At 38.7% G+C, this 20,747-nt stretch overlaps 1 pseudogene; it reads left to right on the top strand.

The window, feature by feature from the left end:
• LOC126076755 (splicing factor 3B subunit 2-like) overlaps positions 1 to 20,747 on the top strand; it is a 35,606-nt pseudogene that overhangs the window by 3,188 nt on the left and 11,671 nt on the right.

Genomic DNA, 20,747 nt, shown 5'->3' with positions numbered 1-20,747 from the left:
AGACACTGCCCAGTCCTGTGTCATCCTCACAATTGTTGCTGTCCTTGAGCCCATTGTTGCAGCCACAGTGTCAAATCCATCTCACTGAGGGTTTTCCTCTGTTTCAGTGGCCCTCTACTTTACCAAGCATGATGTCTTTCTCCAGGGACTGGTCCCTCCTGATAACATGTCCAGACTATGTGAGACCAAGTCTTGCCATCCTTGCTTCTAAGGAGCATTCTGGCTATACTTCTTCCAAGACAGATGTGTTCATTTCAACACTTTTTACAGGTACAGTTTAGCGACATTAATTACATTCGTCATGTTGTGCTATCATCACCACTATTCTTTTCCAAACATTCCATCACTCTCAACAGAAGCTCAGTGTCCCCTCATAAAATATTTGTCCTTTTGTGACTGGCTTATTTCACTCAGCATGATGTTTTCAAGGACTTCATTTCTCTTTAAGCTAAGTAATATTTCATTGCATGTATATATATAGCATGTTTTGTTATCCATTCACCTGTTAACGGACATTTAGTTGTTCCCACCTTTTGGCTATTGTGAATAGTGCTGCAATGAACGTTGATGTGCAAATGTCTGTTTGCATTCTTACTTTCAATATTTGTTGTGCTTTGATCTCCAATATTAATTCCTCTTTCTTTTGGAATCAGTACTCCAATGCCTTTTTTTTAACTTAATGAGATATAATTTGCACGTCATAAATTTTACCCATTTTAATTGTACAATTCAATAATTTTTAGTAAATTTATGGACTTGTGCAACTATCACCACGATCCAATTTTACAGCATTTTCATCAACCCAGAAAGATCCCTAATCCTATTTACAGTCAATCCCCATTCACATCCCCAAGGCCAAGCAAAATATTAACCTGTTTTGTCTCTATAGAGTCTCCTTTTCTGGAAACGTCATACAATATGTGGTCTTCTGTATCTGACTTCTTCCACTTCATGTAATTTTACTGACGTTTACCCATATGGTGGCATATTTCAGTTACATTTTTTTGGCTTTGTAGTATTTCATCGTGTTGCTATTTTATATTTTGTTTATTCTTTTATCAGTTAATGAACATTTATATTTTTCCAATTTTTCTATTATGAATATTTAAGGACAAGTCTTTTCATTGAGACATTCTTTCCTTTCACTTGACTATATTTGTGGGAGTGGCACAGCTTGGTTGTATGGTAAGTTTATGTTTAGCTTTTTCAGAAATTATCAAACTGTTTTCCAAAGTGTCTGTAACCGTTTTACATTCCCAACAACAATGCAGGAAGGATCCAGTTTCTCCACATCCTCACCAACGCTTGCTGTTCTGATTTTTTTTTTTTAAATAATTTTTATTGTGCTTTAAGTGAAAGTTTACAAATCAAGTCAGTCTGTCACATATAAGCTTATATAAACCTTACTCCATACTTCCACTTACTCTCCCCCCATGAGTCAGCCCGCTCCCTCCTTCCAGTCTCTCCTTTCGTGATGATTTTGTCAGTTTCTAACCCTCTCTACCCTCCTATCTCCCCTCCAGACGGGAGATGCCAACACAGTCTCAAGTGTCCACCTGATACAAGTAGGTCACTCTTCATCAGCATCTCTCTCCAACCCATTGTCCAGTCCCTTCCATGTCTGATGAGTTGTCTTCAGGAATGGTTCCTGCCCTGGGCCAACAGAAGGTTTGGGGACCATGACCACCGGGATTCTTCTAGTCTCAGTCAGACCATTAAGTCTGGTCTTTTTATGAGAATTTGGGGTCTGCATCCCACTCATTTCCTGCTCCCTCAGGGGTTCTCTGTTGTGCTCCCTGTCAGGGCAGTCATTGGTTGTGGCCGGGCACCATCTAGTTCTTCTGGTCTCAGGATGATGTAAGTCTTTGGTTCCTGTGGCCCTTTCTGTCTCTTGGACTCATAGTTATCCTGTGACCTTGGTGTTCTTCGTTCTCCTTTGATCCAGGTGGGTTGAGACCAATTGATGCATCTTAGATGGCTGCTTGTTAGCATTTAAGACCCCAGACGCCACATTTCAAAGTGGAATGCAGAATGTTTTCATAATAGAATTATTTTGCCAATTGACTTAGAAGTCCCCTTAAGCCATAGTCCCCAAACCCCCGCCCTTGCTCCGCTGACCTTCGAAGCACTCAGTTTATCCCGGAAACTTCTTTGCTTTTGGTCCAGTCCAGTTGAGCTGACCTTCCGTGTATTGAGTATTGTCCTTCCCTTCACCTAAAGTAGTTCTTATCTACTAACTAATCAGTAAATAACGTTCTCCCACCCTCCCTCCCTCCACCCCTCGTAACCACAAAAGTATGTGTTCTTCTCAGTTTATACTATTTCTCAAGATCTTATAATATTGGTCTTATACAATATTTGTCCTTTTGCCTCTGACTAATCTCACTCAGCGTAATGCCTTCCAGGTTCCTCCATGTTATGAAATGTTTCACAGATTCGTCACTATTCTTTATCGATGCGTAGTATTCCATTGCCTGAATATACCATAACTTATTTAACCATTCATCCGTTGATGGACACCTTGGTTGCTTCCAGCTTTTTGCTATTGTAAACAGAGCTGCAACAAACATGAGTGTGCATATTATGTTTGTGTGAAGGCTCTTATTTCTCTAGGGTATATTGCGAGGAGTGGGATTTCTGGGTTGTATGGTAGTTCTATTTCTAACTTAAGAAAACGCCAGATAGATTTCCAAAGTGGTTGTACCATTTTACATCCCCACCAGCAGCGTATAAGAGTTCCAATCTCTCCGCAGCCTCTCCAACATTTATTATTTTGTGTTTTTTGGATTAATGCCAGCCGTGTTGGAGTGAGTTTTAATTTGTATTTCTCTGATGGCTAATGATCGAGAGCATTTTCTCATGTATCTGTTAGCTGCCTGAATATCTTCTTTAGTGAAGTGCGTGTTCATATCCTTTGCCCACTTTTGGATTGGGTTGTTTGTCTTTTTGTGGTTGAGTTTTAACAGAATCATATAGATTTTAGAGATCAGGCGCTGGTCAGAGATGTCATAGCTGAAAATTCTTTCCCAATCTGTAGGTGGTCTTTTTACTCTTTTGGTGAAGTCTTTAGATGAGCATAGGTGTTTGATTTTTAGGAGCTCCCGGTTATCTGGTTTCTCTTCGTCACTTTTGGTAATGTTTTGTATTCTGTTTATGCCTTGTATTAGGGCTCCTAACGTTGTCCCTATTTTTTTTTTTTTTCTTCCATGCTGTTTATCGTTTTAGTCTTTATGTTTAGGTCTTTGATCCACATGGAGTTAGTTTTTGTGCATGGTGTGAGGTATGGGTCCTGTTTCATTTTTTTGCAAGTGGATATCCAGTTATGCCAGCACCATTTGTTAAAAAGACTGTCTTTTCCCCAATTAACTGACACTGGGCCTTTGTCAAATATCAGCTGCTCATATGTGGATGGATTTATACCTGGGTTCTCAATTCTGTTCCATTGGTCATGTGCTTGTTGTTGTACCAGTACCGGGCTGTTTTGACTACTGTGGCTGTATAATATGTTCTAAAATCAGGTAGAGTGAGCCCTCTCACTTTCTTCTTTTTCAGTAATGTTTTACTTATCCGGGGCTTCTTTCCCTTCCATATGAAGTTGGTGATTTGTTTCTCCATCACAAAAATGTCATTGGAATTTGGATCGGAAGTGCATTGTATGTGTAGATGGCTTTTGGTAGAACAGACATTTTTACTATGTTAAGTCTTCCTACCCATGAGCAAGGTATGTTTTTCCACTTAAGTAGGTCCTTTTTAGTTTCTTGCACTAGTACTTTGTAGTTTTCTTTATATAGGTCTTTTACATCTTTGGTAAGATTTATTCCTAAGTATTTTACCTTCTTGGGGGCTACTGTGAATGGTATTGATTTGGTGATTTCCTCTTCGATGTTTAATTTGCATATCCCTAATGACTGATGATGTTTAGCATCTTTTCATGTCCTTTTTGGTAATTCATAATATTCTTCCTGATGTCTATTCAAATCTCTTGTCCTTTTTTAAAATTGGGTTGTCCTTTTATTTATATTATTTATTCTGAATGCAAGTCCTTTATCAGGTGTGTGATTTGCAAATATTTTTTCTTACTCTATGCTTTGTTTCTTTAATTTCTTCATAGTATTTTTGTACTTATCCTTCTTTTTTAATTCTGATATATTTTATTTTTTAGAGAAGTTTTGGGTTTACAGAAAAATTGTGAAGAAAGGACAAAGAGTTCTCATTTGCCCCGTCTTTTCATTGCACACAGTTTCTCCTACTTTTTTTTAATCATACTTTAGAAGGTTTACAGAATGAATTAGTTTCTCATTAAACAATTAATACAAATATTGTTTTGTGACATTGGTTACCAACCCTTCTCAACCTTGGTTTCCCTGTTACCAGCTTTTCTGTGCCCTCCTACCTTTTTGTCCTTGCCTCTGGGCTGGTGCGCCCATTTAGTCTCGTTTTGTTTTGTGTGTTTGTCTAATCTTTAGCTGAAGGGTGAACCTCCGAATTGACTTCAGTACTGAGTTAAATGGGTGCCCAGGGACCATATTCTCGGGGTTTCTCCAGTCTCTGTCAGACCACTAGGTCTGGTCTTTTTCTATGAATTAGAATTTGGCTCTATATTTTTCTCCAGCTCTGTCTGGGGCGCTCTATTGTGATCCCTGTCAGAACAGTTGGTTGTCGTAGTTGGGTACCATCTAGATGTGCTCGACTAAGTCTGGTGGAGGCTGTGGTAGTTGTGGTCCACTAGCCTTTGGACTAAATCTTTCCCTTGTGTCTTTGGTTTTCTTCATTCTCCTTGCTCCAGATGGGGTGCAACCAGTGGAATATCTTAGATGACCAGTCACAAGCTAAGACCCCAGATGTTACTCACCAGATGTTCTTTATAAAGAACATTTTCTTTATAAACTGTGTTATGCCAATTGAGCTAGATCTCCCCTGAGACCATGGTCCCCAACCCTTAGTCTAGTAATTTGGTCCTTCAGGGAGTTTGGATGTGTCTACAGAAACCCTGGTGGCATAGTGGTTAAGTGCTACAGCTGCTAACCAAAGGGTCAGCAGTTCGAATCTGCCAGACGCTCCTTGAAAACTCTATGGGGCAGTTCTACTCTGTCCTATAGGGTTGCTATGAGTCGGAATCGACTTGACGGCACTCCTATTTTGTTCTTCTTCAATAGTGCTTTACTTACTTGGGGGCTCTTCCCTTTGCATGTAATGTTAATGATTAGTTTTTCTATCTCATTAAAGAATGCTGTTGATATTTGGATCGAGATTGCACTGTATTTGTAGAGAGCCTTGGGAAGAATTGATATTTTCATAAAATTGGGTCTACCCCTCTATGAGCATGGTATGTTTTTCCATTTATTTAGGTCTCTTGGTTTATTTGGTTTATTGCAGTAGTGTTTTGTAGTTTTCTTTGTATAAGTCTTTTATGTCCCTGGTTAGATTTTTTTCTAAGTATTTTATTATTTTAGGGGCTATTGTAAGTGGTATTGCTTTCATGATTTTCTTTTTGTAGTTTTCTTTATTAGTATATAGGAATCCAACTGATTTTTGTCTTGAATCCTGCTGCTCTGCTGAATCTTTCTATTATTTCCAGTAGTTTTCTTGTGGAGCCCTGTAGGTTGTGTATGTATAGTATCATATCATTGGGAAATAGGGATAGTTTTACTTCTTCCTTACCAATGTGGATGAGCTTTATTTCTTTTTCTTGGCTTACTGCTTTAGCCAGGTCTTCCAGCACAATGCTAAATAGAAGTGGTGATAAAGGGCATCCTAGTCTTGTTCGTGTTCTAAAGGGGTGTGTTTTCAGCCTCTCTCCGTTAAGAATGATGTTGACCATAGGTTTTGTATAAAAGCATTTTTTTATGTTGAGGAATTTCCCTTCTATACCTATTTTATTGAGAGTTTTTACCAGTAATGGTATTAGACTTTATTGAATGCCTTTTCCACATCAGTTGAGGTGATCATGTGACTCTTTCCTTTTATTTAAGTGATGGATTACATTAATTTAATTTATTTTCTAATGTTGAGCCAACCTTGAATACCTGGTGTGAATCCCACTTGGCCATGGTGTATTTTTTTTTTTTTTTTTTGACACCATGCTGAATTCTATTGGCTAGAATTTTGTTGAGATTTTTTCGTCTTATATTCATGAGAGGTATCAGTCTGTGATTTTCTTTTTCTGTGGCGTTTTGATATCAGGGTTATGCTGGTTGCATAGAATGAATTTGGAAGTATCCCTTCCTTTTCTATGTTCTGAAATAGTTTGAGCAGTACTGATGTAATCTCTTCTCTGAATGTTTGCTATAATTCTCCAGTGAAGCCTTCTGGGGCAGGGCTTTTTTTGTTGGGAGCTTTTTTTTATTATTACCTTTTCAATCTCTTCTCTTCTTATGGGCCTGTTCAGATTTTCAACATCATTTTGTGTTAGTTTGGTTAGGTAACGTGTTTCTAAAAATTTGTCCATTTTCTCTAGATTTTCAAATTTGTTGGAGTATAGTTTTTCATAATGCTCTGTTATGATCCTTTTTATTTCAGTTGGGTCAGTTGTTATGTCCCCCATTTCATTTCTTATTTGGGTTATTTGCATCCTGTCCTGTTTTTCTTTTGTCAGTTTGGCCAGTGGTTTGTCGATTTTGTTGATCCTTTCAAAGAGCCAACTTTCATTTATTTCTGCTCTAATTTGTATTATTTCCTTTCTTCTGGTGGCTATGGACTTCTTTTGCTGTTCTTTCTACTTGTTTGAGTTGTGTAGCTAATGTTTTGATTTTGTACCTTTCTTCTTTTTTGATGTGTGCATCTATTGCTATAAATTGACCTCTGAGCACTGCCTTTGCTGTTTCCCAAATGTTTTGGTATGATGTGTTTTCATTTTCATTTGATTCTAGGAATTTTTTGATTCCATCTTTGATTTCTTCTATTACCCAGTGGTTTTTAAGCAAGACATTTCAGTTCCATGTATCTGATTTTTTTCCTTGCTCTTCCTGTTCTTAATTTCTGCTTTTTTGGCATTGTGATCGGAGAAGATGCTTTGTGTTATCTCAATGTTTTGGACTTTGTTGAGGGTTGCTTTGTGGCCTAAAATGTGGTCTATTTTGGAGAATGTTCCATGTGCTTTGGAAAAGAATGTGTACTTTGCTGCTGTTGCATGGACTGTTCTATAAATGCCTATGAGGTCAGGTTGGTTGATTGTGCCCTTTAGATCTTATGTATCTTTGTTGAGTTTCTTTCTAGATGCTCTGTCCTTTACTGAGAGTGGTGTGTTGAAGTCTTCTAATGTTATTGTGGAACTATCAATTTTTATTTTACAGATTGATGTCTCTGGTTCCCTGTTGTAAATCTTTTAGTTTTGTTTTATCCTTGAGAGTTCATTACCTAGGTTGGTGTCTGGCTGTTGCTGTCTTGTATCCTAGACTCAGGTTGTTGTCTGATGTTGTTTCTCTAACCAAAGGACTCCCTTTAATAATTCTTGTAAATTTTTGTTTGTTTGTTTTTACATATTCCCTTAATTTCTGTTTATCTGGAATTGTCCTAGTTTTGCCATCATATTTGAGGGAGAGTTTTGAAGGATATATTATTCTTGGTCGGCAGTGTTTTTCTTTCAAGGTTTTATATGTGTCATCCCATTACCTTCTTGCCTATATGATTTTTGTCAAGTAATTAAAGTTTAGTCTTATTGTCTCCCTTTGTATGTGACTTTTCATTCTTCTCAAGCTGCTCTCAGGATTCTTTCTTTGTCTCTGGTTTTAGCGAGTGTGATTATGATATGCCTTGGTAATTTTCTTTTGGGGTCTATCCTATATGGGTTTCATTGAGCTTCTTGGATGGTCAGCTTTTCATCTTTCATGATATTAGGGAAGTTTTCTGTCAGCAAGTCTTCAATGACCCTTTCTGTGTTTTCCATTTTCTACCTTTGTCCTGGAACTCTGATCACTTGCAAAATTTTCTTTTGATTGTATCCCACATTGTTTTCAGAGTTTCTTCATTCTTTTTTCCTGATTTTTCCTCAAATAAACTAGTATCTGAGGATTTGTCTTTAATTTTGCTGTTTCAGATTTAGTCCTAAAACCTTCTATTTCACTGTCCATTTCTAAAACCTTATTGTTTATTTTTTAAATTTCTTATTGACATTTTTGTATGATTTCTAGCTGTGAATTTATTTTGCTGTTTTGTTTCTGTATTATTTTCCTGAATTCTTCCATTGCTTTGTGTTTTCTCTGATTTTGTCTATTTTTTCCTTTTTTTAAATCTTCATTTCCTTCATCTCTTGAAGAACCCTGAATATTAAAGTTTTGAATGCCCTGTCAGATAGTTCCAGTGCCTTTTTTTCTACTGGAACATCATCTGGTGTTTTATTTTGGTTGCTTTCTGGAGCCATCCTGTCCTTTTCTAATATATGTTTTGCCATTGTCTGCTATCTTTGGGATATTAAGGAATTATTCTCTTCATTTGTTGATTGCAGAATTGATTGTTTCATTTTGCTTTTTTTGCTTTATTTAGTTATGTCTGGGCAGGCTGGCTGGGTGTGTTTTGTTGCTTGCTTGTCTATGGGCATGATACTTCTTACTACCTTTTCCAGGTGGGCAGGGCTGGCCTTTCTGCTATGGTGCAGCAGGGTGGGTCTAGCAGCAGTGGAGAAGTGGGGATGGGTAATTTGCAACATGAACTGGGGCTGATGGGTCAGAGCCCGGGGACAGTGCAAGGTGGTGCCTGAGGGACCTTGTTGGTGCTTTCTGGGGTTGTGGCATTCAGTGCATGGTGAAAACAAGAAGGAGGAAAGGAAGAAGGTATGTTGTGTGGAGCTAAGTTGGTGAGTGAAAGAAAAGAGAGAAGCAAAAGAAAAAAAGTAAATAAAATGGCGGCACAGTAGGATTTGGTGGGTGGGGGTGGAGCAGACCCAGTAAGGCTATGTGCCAGTGGCTCTCTATCTGAGTGGTGTGGCTCAGCCTGTGGAGAAGGGGTATGGGCAGTACACAGGGCTAGGTCTGTGGGGGAGAGGAAAGGAAAGAAGGGAAAGAGAGGGAAGAAACCAACCAAATAAATAAATAAAAACACCACCACCAATAACAAAATATGGTGTTGTGGAGCCAGCCATTGGGAGTGGTGCAGAATTAGGGTGGCAGTGAGCTGATGTCTCTCTCACAGGGTGGACCAGCACAGCATGTAAGGAAGGGAGAAGGAAAAGAGAGAAAAGGAAAGAAAGAAAAAAAAAAAACGGTGCTGACTGAGGTAGCCAGCCTGTGGAGGTGGTACAGACCTGGGGAGGGTGCTGTACCAGAGGCTCAGGGTACAGCACAGCCCACAAAGAAGTGGGGGTAGGCAGCACACAGGGCTAGGTGGGTGGGGGAAAGGAAGGGAAATAAGAGAGAGAGGGAGAATAAATAACAACAACAAAAAAGAAAACAAAAACAAACAACAAAAAATAAGTAAAATAGCACTAAGGGAACTGATCGGTGACAATGGCGCAGACCTGGTAAGACTGCACCAGTGACTCTCCAGCTGAGTAGTACAGCATGGCTACTTAAGAAGGAGCAGGTGTGGTGCACAGGACTGGGTGAGAGGGAGAAAGAAAAGGAAGTGAAGGGGAGAGAGAGAAGAAACAGAAAAAAAGCAAACGAATAAAAAAATCACAGCTCATCAAGAAGAGGAGAGGACAGCACACTGGGCTTAGCTGGATGGGAGAAAGGAAAGGAAGGAAGGGAGAGAGAAGCAACAACAACAAAAAAAAAAAAGAAAAAAAAACCCAAAACAAAACAAAAAAAAAAGGAGCTGAAAGGGCCGATCGGTGGGGACAGCGAGCTGGTGTCAGGTCACAAAAAGGAGGATGACCACATCACTACATAACTGCTAAATTTCATCATTTTATAACAGCCTAATTACATCATTACATAACTGTCAAATTACATCATTACAGAACTGACAAATCACATCATTATATAACCGGCAAACCACTGATCATCATGGTCCAGCCAAGTTGACACATAACCTTAACCATCACAGCCAGCATTACTCTCGTCTCACACTTCAGTGTTTGTTACTGAAAGACATTTGTCATTAATGTGCAGAATAGTCAAATAGTAGATTTTTTTACTATTGTCGTAAATACGAAATGTCAGATAATCAGGTAGTTGGTAAGTGAAGAGTAGGCGTAAAGTCATGTATTCATCATCACAGTATCATGAAGAATAGCTTAACTGACCTTAAAATATCCTGTGCTTCATCTGTTGTTAACAGTATCTTTTGAAGTGTGAAATTGTTCATTTTGATGAACAACTTACTAATTTTTTTTTCTTTTATGGAAAACATATGGCATGAGACAAGGGTCTAAATTCATTTTTTTTCATGTAGCTATCTAATTATCTCAGCACCATTTTTCAAAAAGATTTTGCTTTCTCCCATTGAGTCATCTTGGCAGCTTTGGCAAAAATCAATTTACCATGAATAAAAGGGTTTATTCCTGGTGGCATAGTGGTTAAGTGCTATGGCTGCTAACCAAAGGGTCGGCAATTTGAATCAGCCAGGTGCTCCTTGGAAACTCTATGGGGCAGTTCTACTCTGTCCTATAGGGTTGCTATGAGTCGGAATCGACTCAACGGCACTGGGTTTGTTTTTTTGTTTTGGCTTATTCTTATGCCAGTGCCTCACAGTACTATTACTGCTGCTTTATGATAATTTTTTTTAAATTAGGAGGTGAAAGTTCTCCCACACTGTTCTTTTCCAAAATTGTTTTGACTATTCTGGGATCTTTGCTTTTCCATTTACATTTTAGGATCAGCTTACGATTTTATGCAAAAAATCCTGCAGGAATTTTGATGAGGATTGTGCTGAATCTATAAATTAATATGGGGATAATTGTCATCTTAACAATATTGATTCTACTAATTCCTGAGCATGAAATGTCTCTCCATGTATTTAGATCTTCGTTAGTTTCTCTCAGCCCAATATTTTGTAGTTTTCAGGGCATAAGCCTTGCATTTTTTTGGTAAACTTTCTCCTAAACATTTCAACCTTTCTGATGCTATTGTGAATTAAATTGTTTCCTTAATTTCATTTTTTTGTATTGTTAGCTACTAGTATGTAGAAATAAAATTGATTTTTGTATACTGATCTTATATCCTATGATCTTGCTGTACTCGTATATTAATTCCAACAGTGTGTTTCTGTGTGTGTGTGAGAATTTCTTACATAGAGAATCATGTAATCTGCAAATAAAGACCATTTTACTTCTGGCGTTCCAATCTGAATGGCTTTAATTAAAATTTTTTCACCTTATTTCAGTAACTAGAGCCTCTTGTTGTTAGGTGCCATCGAGTGGATTCTGACACAGTGACCCTGTGTACAATAGAACAAAAAATTGCTCTGTCATGTGTTATCCCCACAATTGTGTAAAACCAAAGACGTCATCTTGAAGACTAAGATGAGCCTGACCCAAGCCATGGTTTTTCGATAGCCTCATATGCATGCAAAACTAAACAATGAATAAGGAAGACGAAGGAAGAACTGACGACTTTGAATTATGGCATTAGTGAAGAATATTGAGTACACCATGGACTATCAGGAAACCAACAAATCTGTCTTGGAAGAAGTACAGCCAGAATGCTCCTTAGAGCAAAGGTCGTGAGACTTCATCTCACATGCTTTGGACATGTTATCAGGAGGGACCAGTCTCAGGAGAAGGACATCATGCTTGGTAGAGGATCAGTCAAAAAGAGGAAGACCCTTAATGAGATGGATTGACACAGTGGCTGCAACTATGGGCTCAAGCATAAAGGTTGTGAGGATGGTGCAGGACCAAGCAGTGTTTCATTCTGTTTTGCATAAGGTCGCTATGAGTCAAAACTGGACTCGACAGCACTTAACACACACATTTCTTCAAATATTTTTTCTGTCTTCTTTTTCTGGGATTCCCATTAAATGCATGTTGACACACTTAATGGTATCTAAGTTCTTTCAGGCTATGTTCAATTTTCTTAATTTTTTTCCCTTCTCTTTAGATTTTTTTTGTTTTTTTTAGATTGGATAATTTTTATTGCTTTATCTTTAAGTTCACTGATTCTTTCTTATGCTATCTCGAATCTGCTCTTGAGTCCTTCTAGTATAATTTTCATTTCAGTTACTTTAGCTTTCAACTCCATGTTTTCCATTTAGCTATATATATATTTTTTAACAAATTCTGTTTATTGATAGTCTACATTTGATGAATCATTGTCATCATACTTTCTCTTAATTCTTTAAATATGATTTCCTATAGTTTTTTTGAACTTATTTTTATTAGCTGCTTTGAAGTTTTTTCTGTTAAGTCCAACGTCTTACAGAACATCTCAGAGACAGTTTCTATTGCCTGCTTTTCCCATTAGCATAGGACACACTTTCCTGTTTCTTTGCATGTATCATATTTTTTGTTGTTGTTGAAAGCTGGACATTTTCGATAATATTAGAGCAACTCTGGATTCTCATGTCTCCTCTGGAGGTTGTTGTTATACCTGTTTGTTTCTTTCTTTAGTGAGCTTATTCTGTAAAGTCTCTCTTCAATTCAGTGTGTGACTGATAATGTCTCTGCTAAGTTTTTTGTTGTTCTTGATTTTATTTCTAAGCCTGGCTTTCTACTGGTCATCCTTGGTTTAGAAGACCTTAGTAATTGGTGAGAGGTTATGCTCTAACACCCTGAGCTTGAAAGGCTTCTGTCCTTTTCTGATGGACTTCTGTGTGGTTTGGGGAACACAATTAAAGTTCAAGCAATTTAGAAGTCTCCTCTGCTTTTACTTTCTACTGAACCTATTTATTTCTCCTCTGCATGTGTACAAGTTCTCATAGCCAGCTAGGAATGTGTAGATAGCTAGAGCACTCTCCACTCTCTCCTGAGCCTACCTTCAGCCTTGTGCATGCTTGCACCATTTCAGATCTCCAGGGGAATGGTGAAGTTATCAAGGGACCCTATGATTGTCTAATTCCTGGACCTACTAGTCGAATTTCTCACCAGGCTTCAAGTTTATTGCTTTCCCCAACCAAGATCACAATTTCAAACTAGCTGCAACATTGGCCTTCTCCATTCATTTGCTTGTGAGAGCATAACTGTTCTCCATGATGTCTAGGAGCATAGGATTTTTACTTGCTCCATTCCAGTTCTCCAAAATGATTCCTTCAAATTGTGGTATTGGTGAAGAATATTGAATATATCATGGACTGCCAGAAGAATGAACAAATCTGTCTTGGAATAAGTACAGCCAGAATGTTCATTAGAAGCAAGGATGGAAAGAATTTGTCTCACATATTTTGGACATGTTATCAGGAGGGGCCAGTCCCTGGAGAAGAACATCATGCTTGGTGAAGGGTCAGTGAAAAAGAGGAAGACCCTCAGCCAGATGGATTGGCACAGTGGCTGCAACAATGAGTTCAAGCATAGCAATGATTGTGAGGATGGTACAGAACTGGGCAGTGTTTCATTCTGTAGCACATAGGGTTGGTATGAGTCAGAACCAACTCAATGGCATCTAACAGCAACAGCTGCAAATTAAGTCAGCCCTTTCTGGCAGCCAAGCTGTTGGTTTTCATGTTTTGCTCTATCCTAATACACCTACTCTGCTGATGGAACTGAGAAGAGAATGGAAGCAGCCCTAGGCTAAAATGTCAGAGTCCCACTACAGACCCAAGTTTTAGTAGGTTTTCTTGATTATCTTTTTTAATTTTTTGTATGCTTTTGGTCAATTTTGTTATCCAAAGTAGGTTTTTCTTTTTTTTTTGACAATTTTGTTCAGTTTTATAGTTGTTTCCTAGGGAAGGAATTTGCTGAGTTTCTCCCTTTGCCCTTCCAGAAGTCTCACTTTTTCAATAAATTTATGTCATTATCTCTCTATAGAGTTGTTGCCTTGCTGTGGCTGCCAACCAGTGGCCCCACCCTCCTCTAACCAGGAGTTATACCTAAGACACAATTTGAACCATCAAACTCTCTTGACCCAAATTCTAAATCTCGATAGGAGGGATACAAAAATCAAAAAAATGGATGTACTTCATTTATTATAGCAGCATCCTGGCAAGGTTCCCAATTATCTCCTGCTACCTATATTGGGCTCCCCTGGTTCCTATCATTTACGAAGCTGATTCTCTGGCCTTTTATCAACTCTGGAAGAACCCCCACGTCTGTCCAATAAATTCCTTTTCTGCTGAAGTTAGCCTGAGTCTGTTTCTGTTGCTTGCAAACAAAGAACCTGACTGATACAGCTTTTCAAAGGATCCGCAAAAGGGAACCTTCTAAAGACCTCGGATAAGAGACCAATTATTGATTTGACAGTTTTCAGGATTGCTACAACACGTACGCCTGTGTGAAGCTCCTGTGCCGGCAGTGTGCTGTGCGCCTGATGAGATCCCACTGGAGGGGCCAAGTCTACACTGTCACCAGCCACAAAGAGGACCCAATTTTTATCCATTTCATCTGGAGAACCATCTAAGCTGCGAATAGCAGTAATAATAACATATCATTGTCACCAGATTTCCTCACAGATAGCACTTCTTTTTTGTTGCTTGTGTTAAAAATCAAGTTTTCAAGTCTGCTGGTGAGGAAGCACCCTACAGTAGTCTGTCCTGAGCTGTGGTGGGGCAGAATTGGGACTGGGCTTGGGAACATGGGTATGGTGGGTCTCAGATGCTGATAGTCTGTTAGGGAGGGGCAGAGGACTGAGGAAAAAGCTGTAGAAGGCTATGGTAGAAAAAAAGTCCTACTGAAAACCCTTCATGGGAGTGTTGGGTAGCAAGAGCTCACTTGTCAGCATCATGTATAACAATTTTGGGTTTTGTGAGTAGCAGCAGGATGTGGTTGCTAAGAAAGCAGTCTCCTACATTGAACATTGAACCTTGGTGGTGCAACAGTAAAGTGCTTCACTGCTAATCGAAAAGCTGGTGGTTTGCACCCACCCAGTGGCTCTGCAGGAAAAAGCCTGGCGATCTGCTTCAGTAAAGATTACAGCCTAGGAAACTCCATAGGGCAATTCTACTCTGTCATGTGGGGTCGCTACGAGTGGAAATTGACTCAATGGCACCCAACAACAACAATCTTATCTTAAACAAGGGAGGTGATAGTCTTTCTCTGTTTCATGCTTCACAGACCACTCAAAGTTGTCTTCATTTTAGCCATTGCATATTTTGTGTGCTATAGACTAACACAAACACTTTAGAGAACAATCCAGATGATAAAGTGACTTAAACCACCCATGTGATGAGTAGTTGAAGGTCCAGGGGACATTTAGCTTGTAGAGGGGAGAATACCACAAAAAACACCAGCTGCCATGGAGTCGATTCTGAACTGTGCTCCATAAGGTTTTCAATGGCTGTGATCTTTCAGAAGTGGATTGCCAGGCTTCTCTTCAGAGGTGCTTCTAGGTGGATTTTAACTGCCAATCTTTCATTAGTAGGTGAGCGCTTAACCATTTGTACCACCCAGGAACTTCCCAGAGGAGAAAATAAGGAGGTGGAAATTGTGAAGAAGAAAAGGTGTGATAACTATTTTCAAAAATCTGTGGAAGAAAGGTAAAAGTTGTTCTCTCTGTCCTCAGTGGCAGATCATGAATCAATAGGCAAAAGCCACAAATAGATGTTTTTAATGCTTAAGGCACATGAAATGCTTAGATATATTCTTCCAAAAGTCATTGGGAATGGGTTTTCACCAGATCACTCCAGTCAAAGAAGGTATAATTATGAAGGTCAAAGTTGTTAATTTATAATTACTAATACTGATAGGTGGCAGGTAGGTGATAGCTATAAGAATTATATATATAAATAAGGTTTTACTCTTTTAAAAATTAAGCTTAGCAATTCTACAGCCTGCAATGGTAAGTATGTGCTTTCTCTTTTGAAATTAATAAAGGGTACAAACCCTGTTTATAAAAGAACTATGTATATTTTGAGCATTTTTAAAAGAATTGGCAGAATCACGTGTAAGAGCTATGAGAAAGGGAAGATGTGTTAATAAAACCTTAGAGGAAAGACCAAATACTTGACAAGTGAGAGACTAACAGTGAACCTGGAAGAAAGAGTGGGAATTAGAAGAAGAGCAAACAGCCCTGTGACTGTCAGTTACAAAGACCAGACAAGAATAATCCATCAGCTGTAATCAAGGTGGAGGGGTACAGCATAGAAAAGGTGTGCTATGAGTCAGAACTGACTTGACAGCACAAAACACCAACAATAGAAGTGTGTCACTGTTGATGTTGGACAGTAGTGCCATATGGTACAAAAAAAAAAAATTTTTTTTTTTTTTTTATGGTACACAGCCATTTAAATGATCGACCACAAGTCACAGGAATAAGACTGAAGTCCACAGCTAGCTCATCCAACATATTTGGGCAAACTAGAAAAAGGCATGCTCTTGGGCAGATGCAGCCTGTAGGTGAATCACTTGAAGAGTGAAGCATTGGGCAGATTTCAGTTTTCTCATTCCCCTTCTGCTCAGCATCTTTGGGTAGGGAATACCTATCATTCTGGATAGTTTTTACATGAAACTCATATTTAGAATTCTACCCCTGGACTCTTTAAAGGTTGGTTCAGAAGAATGAGGTTATTTACTGTACTTGGAATGGAAAGAAATATGTCATAACACACCCAACTGGTAAGAAAAAACTTCCGAAGCTATCCAGATTTCGAGTGTAGAGCCTTAGGAGGAAATGAATTCCTTATAATTAGAGGAGTTGAAGCAAAAGCTTGGTTATAGGAACTAAGAAAACAATCCAGTTACTACAACCAAGATCTAAGATTAAGGTGAAATTAGGAGCAAAGATGATGAGGTTGAGCCAGGACCAGTGGTTTTCAAACTTTAGCATCAGAATTGGGTTACAAACACAGATTGCTCAGAGTTTCTGATTCAGTAATAGTTCTAACAGGTTCCCAGGCCATGTTGATGATGCTGGTCCAAGGACTACACTCTGAGAACTACTGGCCTAGATAGGACATTTGCAAATTTTAAAGTGGCTACAAATCACTTGAGGATCTTATAAAAATGCAGATTCTGATTCAGTGTGTCTGGGGTGGGGCCTGCATTTCTAACAAGCTTCCCTGTGCTTTGAGTAGCAAAGGGCCTAGTTTCAGTCCCATCGCAGAGGCTAAGCATGAAGGTGTGTGACAAATTATCCCAGCTGTGTAGATAAGAGAACTGTTGGGCAAGGAGCCAGGTAGTTCATTCATTCATTCAACAAATATGAGCCTCTACACCCAAGACACAACAATTAGTCTCTATTAGCTTGGAGCAGCAGAGGAAGAAGGAGACCCAGGAATGGGAGAAGGAAATGGACTGCAGGTTTAATTGCCTCCATAAAGTACTACCTTCATTACCATGAGAGAAGAAATGGATGGTGCCCAGCTACCATTACTGAACATTTTGATCAAGGACCCAACAGATGGATTCTGATCAAAAGGAGGAAAAGTGTGGAACAGAGCCTCAAACTCATATGGCAACTAAACTTGCTGGATACATTGAGACTGGGGGAACCCCCAAAACTAAAGCCCAGAAATAGTCTTTAAACATTGAACTGAAACTATCCCACGAAGCCATTGTTAAACTAAATGGTTTAGCCCAATTAATAAAAAATGTTTGCCTTGTTGAGCATAGCACTCTTATAAAGAATTATATATATGAGCTTAATCTGATGACAGTTAATCTACAGCACAAATGAGAACTTTAAGCATCAGTGAGCCTTAATTAATGGTGATGAAACAATATAGAGAGAGATACTGAGACTGGTGACAAATTGTGACATATGTAGCCAATGTTATTGAACTCTTCATGTAGAAATTTTGAATGAGTGTATGTTTGGGTGTGCATATTGCCACCAAAAATAAATAAAACATTTTTTAAAATATATGAGTATCTAGTGTCACCATGAGTTGGAATTGACTCAACAGCAACTAGTGTTGGTGGTGGAAATGTGGACCAGGTGTTGTTAGAGGGCTGGGGGTCCAACAGTAGACAAAACGACGCCCTTGTTTTCATGGAATTTACATTCCAGAGTAGCAAAGTCATGTTTATAACTCACTCTCAACCTCTCAGAAGAGTCCTCCTCCTTTTGTTTTTTTTTTCTTCAATTTTTCATATCACAGTGTATCCTGAGGAAAGAGTAGAAATATAAAGGACTGGGGGAAAGTGGAAACCCTGGTGGCATAGTGGTTAAGTGCTATGGCTGCTAACCAAAAGGTCGGCAGTTCAAATCTGCCAGGCACTCCTTGGGAACTCTATGGGGCAGTTCTACTCTGTCCTATAGGGTCGCTATGAGTTGGAATCCACACGACGGCACTGGGTTTGGTTTTCTGGTTTTTGAGGAAAAGTTGGATAAATTCGAAGACTTTTTCCTCCGTACTTATCTAGGAAATGTTTTACCCCCAAAAACCAAAACATATATATATGGCTTATAAAAATTTCTTAGATTCATAAATAAATAAATATATTTCAGATATTTTATTTGTATATGCATATACTTATGTATACATGCTCCTATTTCTTCCAAATAATTTCTAACAAAGTTTTATCAAGAAACATCTTAATATTACTGTCATATGGGGATGTACCCATTGCCATTGAGTTGATTCCAACTGGTGGCACAATGATTAAGGGCTTGGCTGCTAACCAAAATGTTGGCAGTTTGAACCCACCAGCTACTGCATGAGAGAAAGATGTGGCAGTCTGCTTCCATAAAGATTTACAGCCTTGGAAACCATATGGAGCAGTTCTACTCTGGGTCACTACGAGTCAAATGTGGGGACATAGGCACAGTCAAAACCTGGACACTGGTTTTCAAATTGGGGCAATTCAAAAATATAAATCAGTACAGTGTTTGAAGGAAGCAAATAATATTTGAAGGGAGCGATGGGAATTTTCCACTGCCTTCTAGTTTCTACCCAGAGAGTCCAGGTAAGTTGGAAAGAGTGGCCCAGTAAATTGGCAGTATGGGTGAGACATTGAAGTATACTGGCCAACAGCCTGGGTTAAAATTCTTTTCCTATCACTTCATCTCACATACTTAGACATGTTATCAGGAGGGACCAGGCCCTGGAGAAGGATATCATGCTTGGTAAAGCAAAGGGTCTGTGAAAAAGAGGAAGACCCTCAACAAGATGGATTGACAAAGTGGCTGTAACAATGGGCTCAAACATAGCAACAATTTTGAGAATGGCACAGGACTGGGCAATGTTTTGTTCTGCTTTGTACATAGGGTTGCTATGAGTCAGAACCAACACGATGGCACCTAACAACATCACTTACAAATTATGTGACCTTGGCAATATACTTTCTCTTTTCCCTAATATCTTCATCTGAAAAGGGGAATGAAGTCTACCTTGCAAGATGGTTGAGAGAAGGAGTAAAAGAACATATGTATGGCTCATGGTAAGCTCTCAATCAATGATAACTGTTGGTATAAGATGGGAGGCCAACCAAAATGTCAACATAGCTAAGGGCTATTTTTGAGAAATTTGTAAACAATGTGTTGCTGTTAGGAGGAATTGAGTTGACTTTTAACTTATAGCGACTCCATGTGACAGAGTAGAACTGACCCATAGAGTTACCTAGGCTATAATCTTTACAGAAGTAGATCATCAGGTCTTTCTTCCTCGGAGCTGCTCAATCAGTTTGAATTGCTGACTTTTTCATCAGCTGTCATGGATTGAATTATGTCCGCCAAAATATCTGTCAGCTTGGCTAGGTCATGATTCCTTTGTATGATTGTGTGATTGTCTACCATTCCGTCTTTTGATGTGATTTCTCTGTGTTGTAAATCCTATCACTATGATGTAACAAAATGGATTAATGGCAGTTATATCGATGAAGTCTACGGGATTAGATAGTGTTAAGCCAATCTCTTTTGAGATATAAAAGAGAGAAGCGAGGAGAGACATGGGAACCTCATACCACCAAGAATGCAATGCCAGGAGCAGAGCATGTCCTTTGGACCTGAGGTTCCTGCGCTGACATACTCCCAGATCAAGAGAAGACTGATGAATCACAAGGACCTTCCTCCAGAGTAAAACAAAGACAGAAAGCCTTCCCCTGGAGCTGACACCCTAAATTTGGACTTCTTACCTACCAGACAATGAGAGAATAAACTTCTCTTTGTTAAAGCCATCCACTTGTGGTATTTCTGTTATAACAGCACTAGATGACCAAGACAGCAGCCAAGCGCTTAGCCATTGCACCACCCAGGGCTTTTTGTAAGCAATGTAGAGGGTAGGTAAAGCCCAGGCTACTGACATTCTCCTTGACCAACTTTCCAGAAGAAGGCTGGGAATAGAATACATGAATGTTGTTGGAAAAAAAAAGAAAATCACTAACTAGATAATAAAGGGCTTGAATTAGACTGAGCAGGCACTTGAGCAGGCTCTTTGGTTACAGCTAGTATGGGTTCTCTTCAAGGATTAGCATAATGAAAGTTTACAGTAGATACACAGGGTAGCTTTCAAATATGCGATACCTTAAATATATTTTAAAATTATAATACTTAAAGCAATGAAGTTGCAATAAAACTGCTATATCTGTAAGTTGCTGATGGCAGTGCAAATTGGTACTATCTTTTAGGAAAGTAACTTGGAAGTATGAAAAAGAAGTTATAAAAACATTCACACTCTTTCACCTGATAATCCTTCTTTTAGAAATTTATTTTAAGAAAATAATTTTTTAAAAAAGTAAAATGAGGAAGGTGGTTGTTTTTATTACCTATATTTGTAAAAACATATATGTATAAGAAGCTTTTATAATAATTTAAAAGATAATTAATGAAGACTACAACATGTTC

The sequence above is a fragment of the Elephas maximus genome, chromosome 5, assembly GCF_024166365.1.
Source record: "Elephas maximus indicus isolate mEleMax1 chromosome 5, mEleMax1 primary haplotype, whole genome shotgun sequence".
NCBI lineage: Eukaryota > Metazoa > Chordata > Mammalia > Proboscidea > Elephantidae > Elephas > Elephas maximus.
This window is presented reverse-complemented; position numbering and strand designations above follow the sequence as displayed.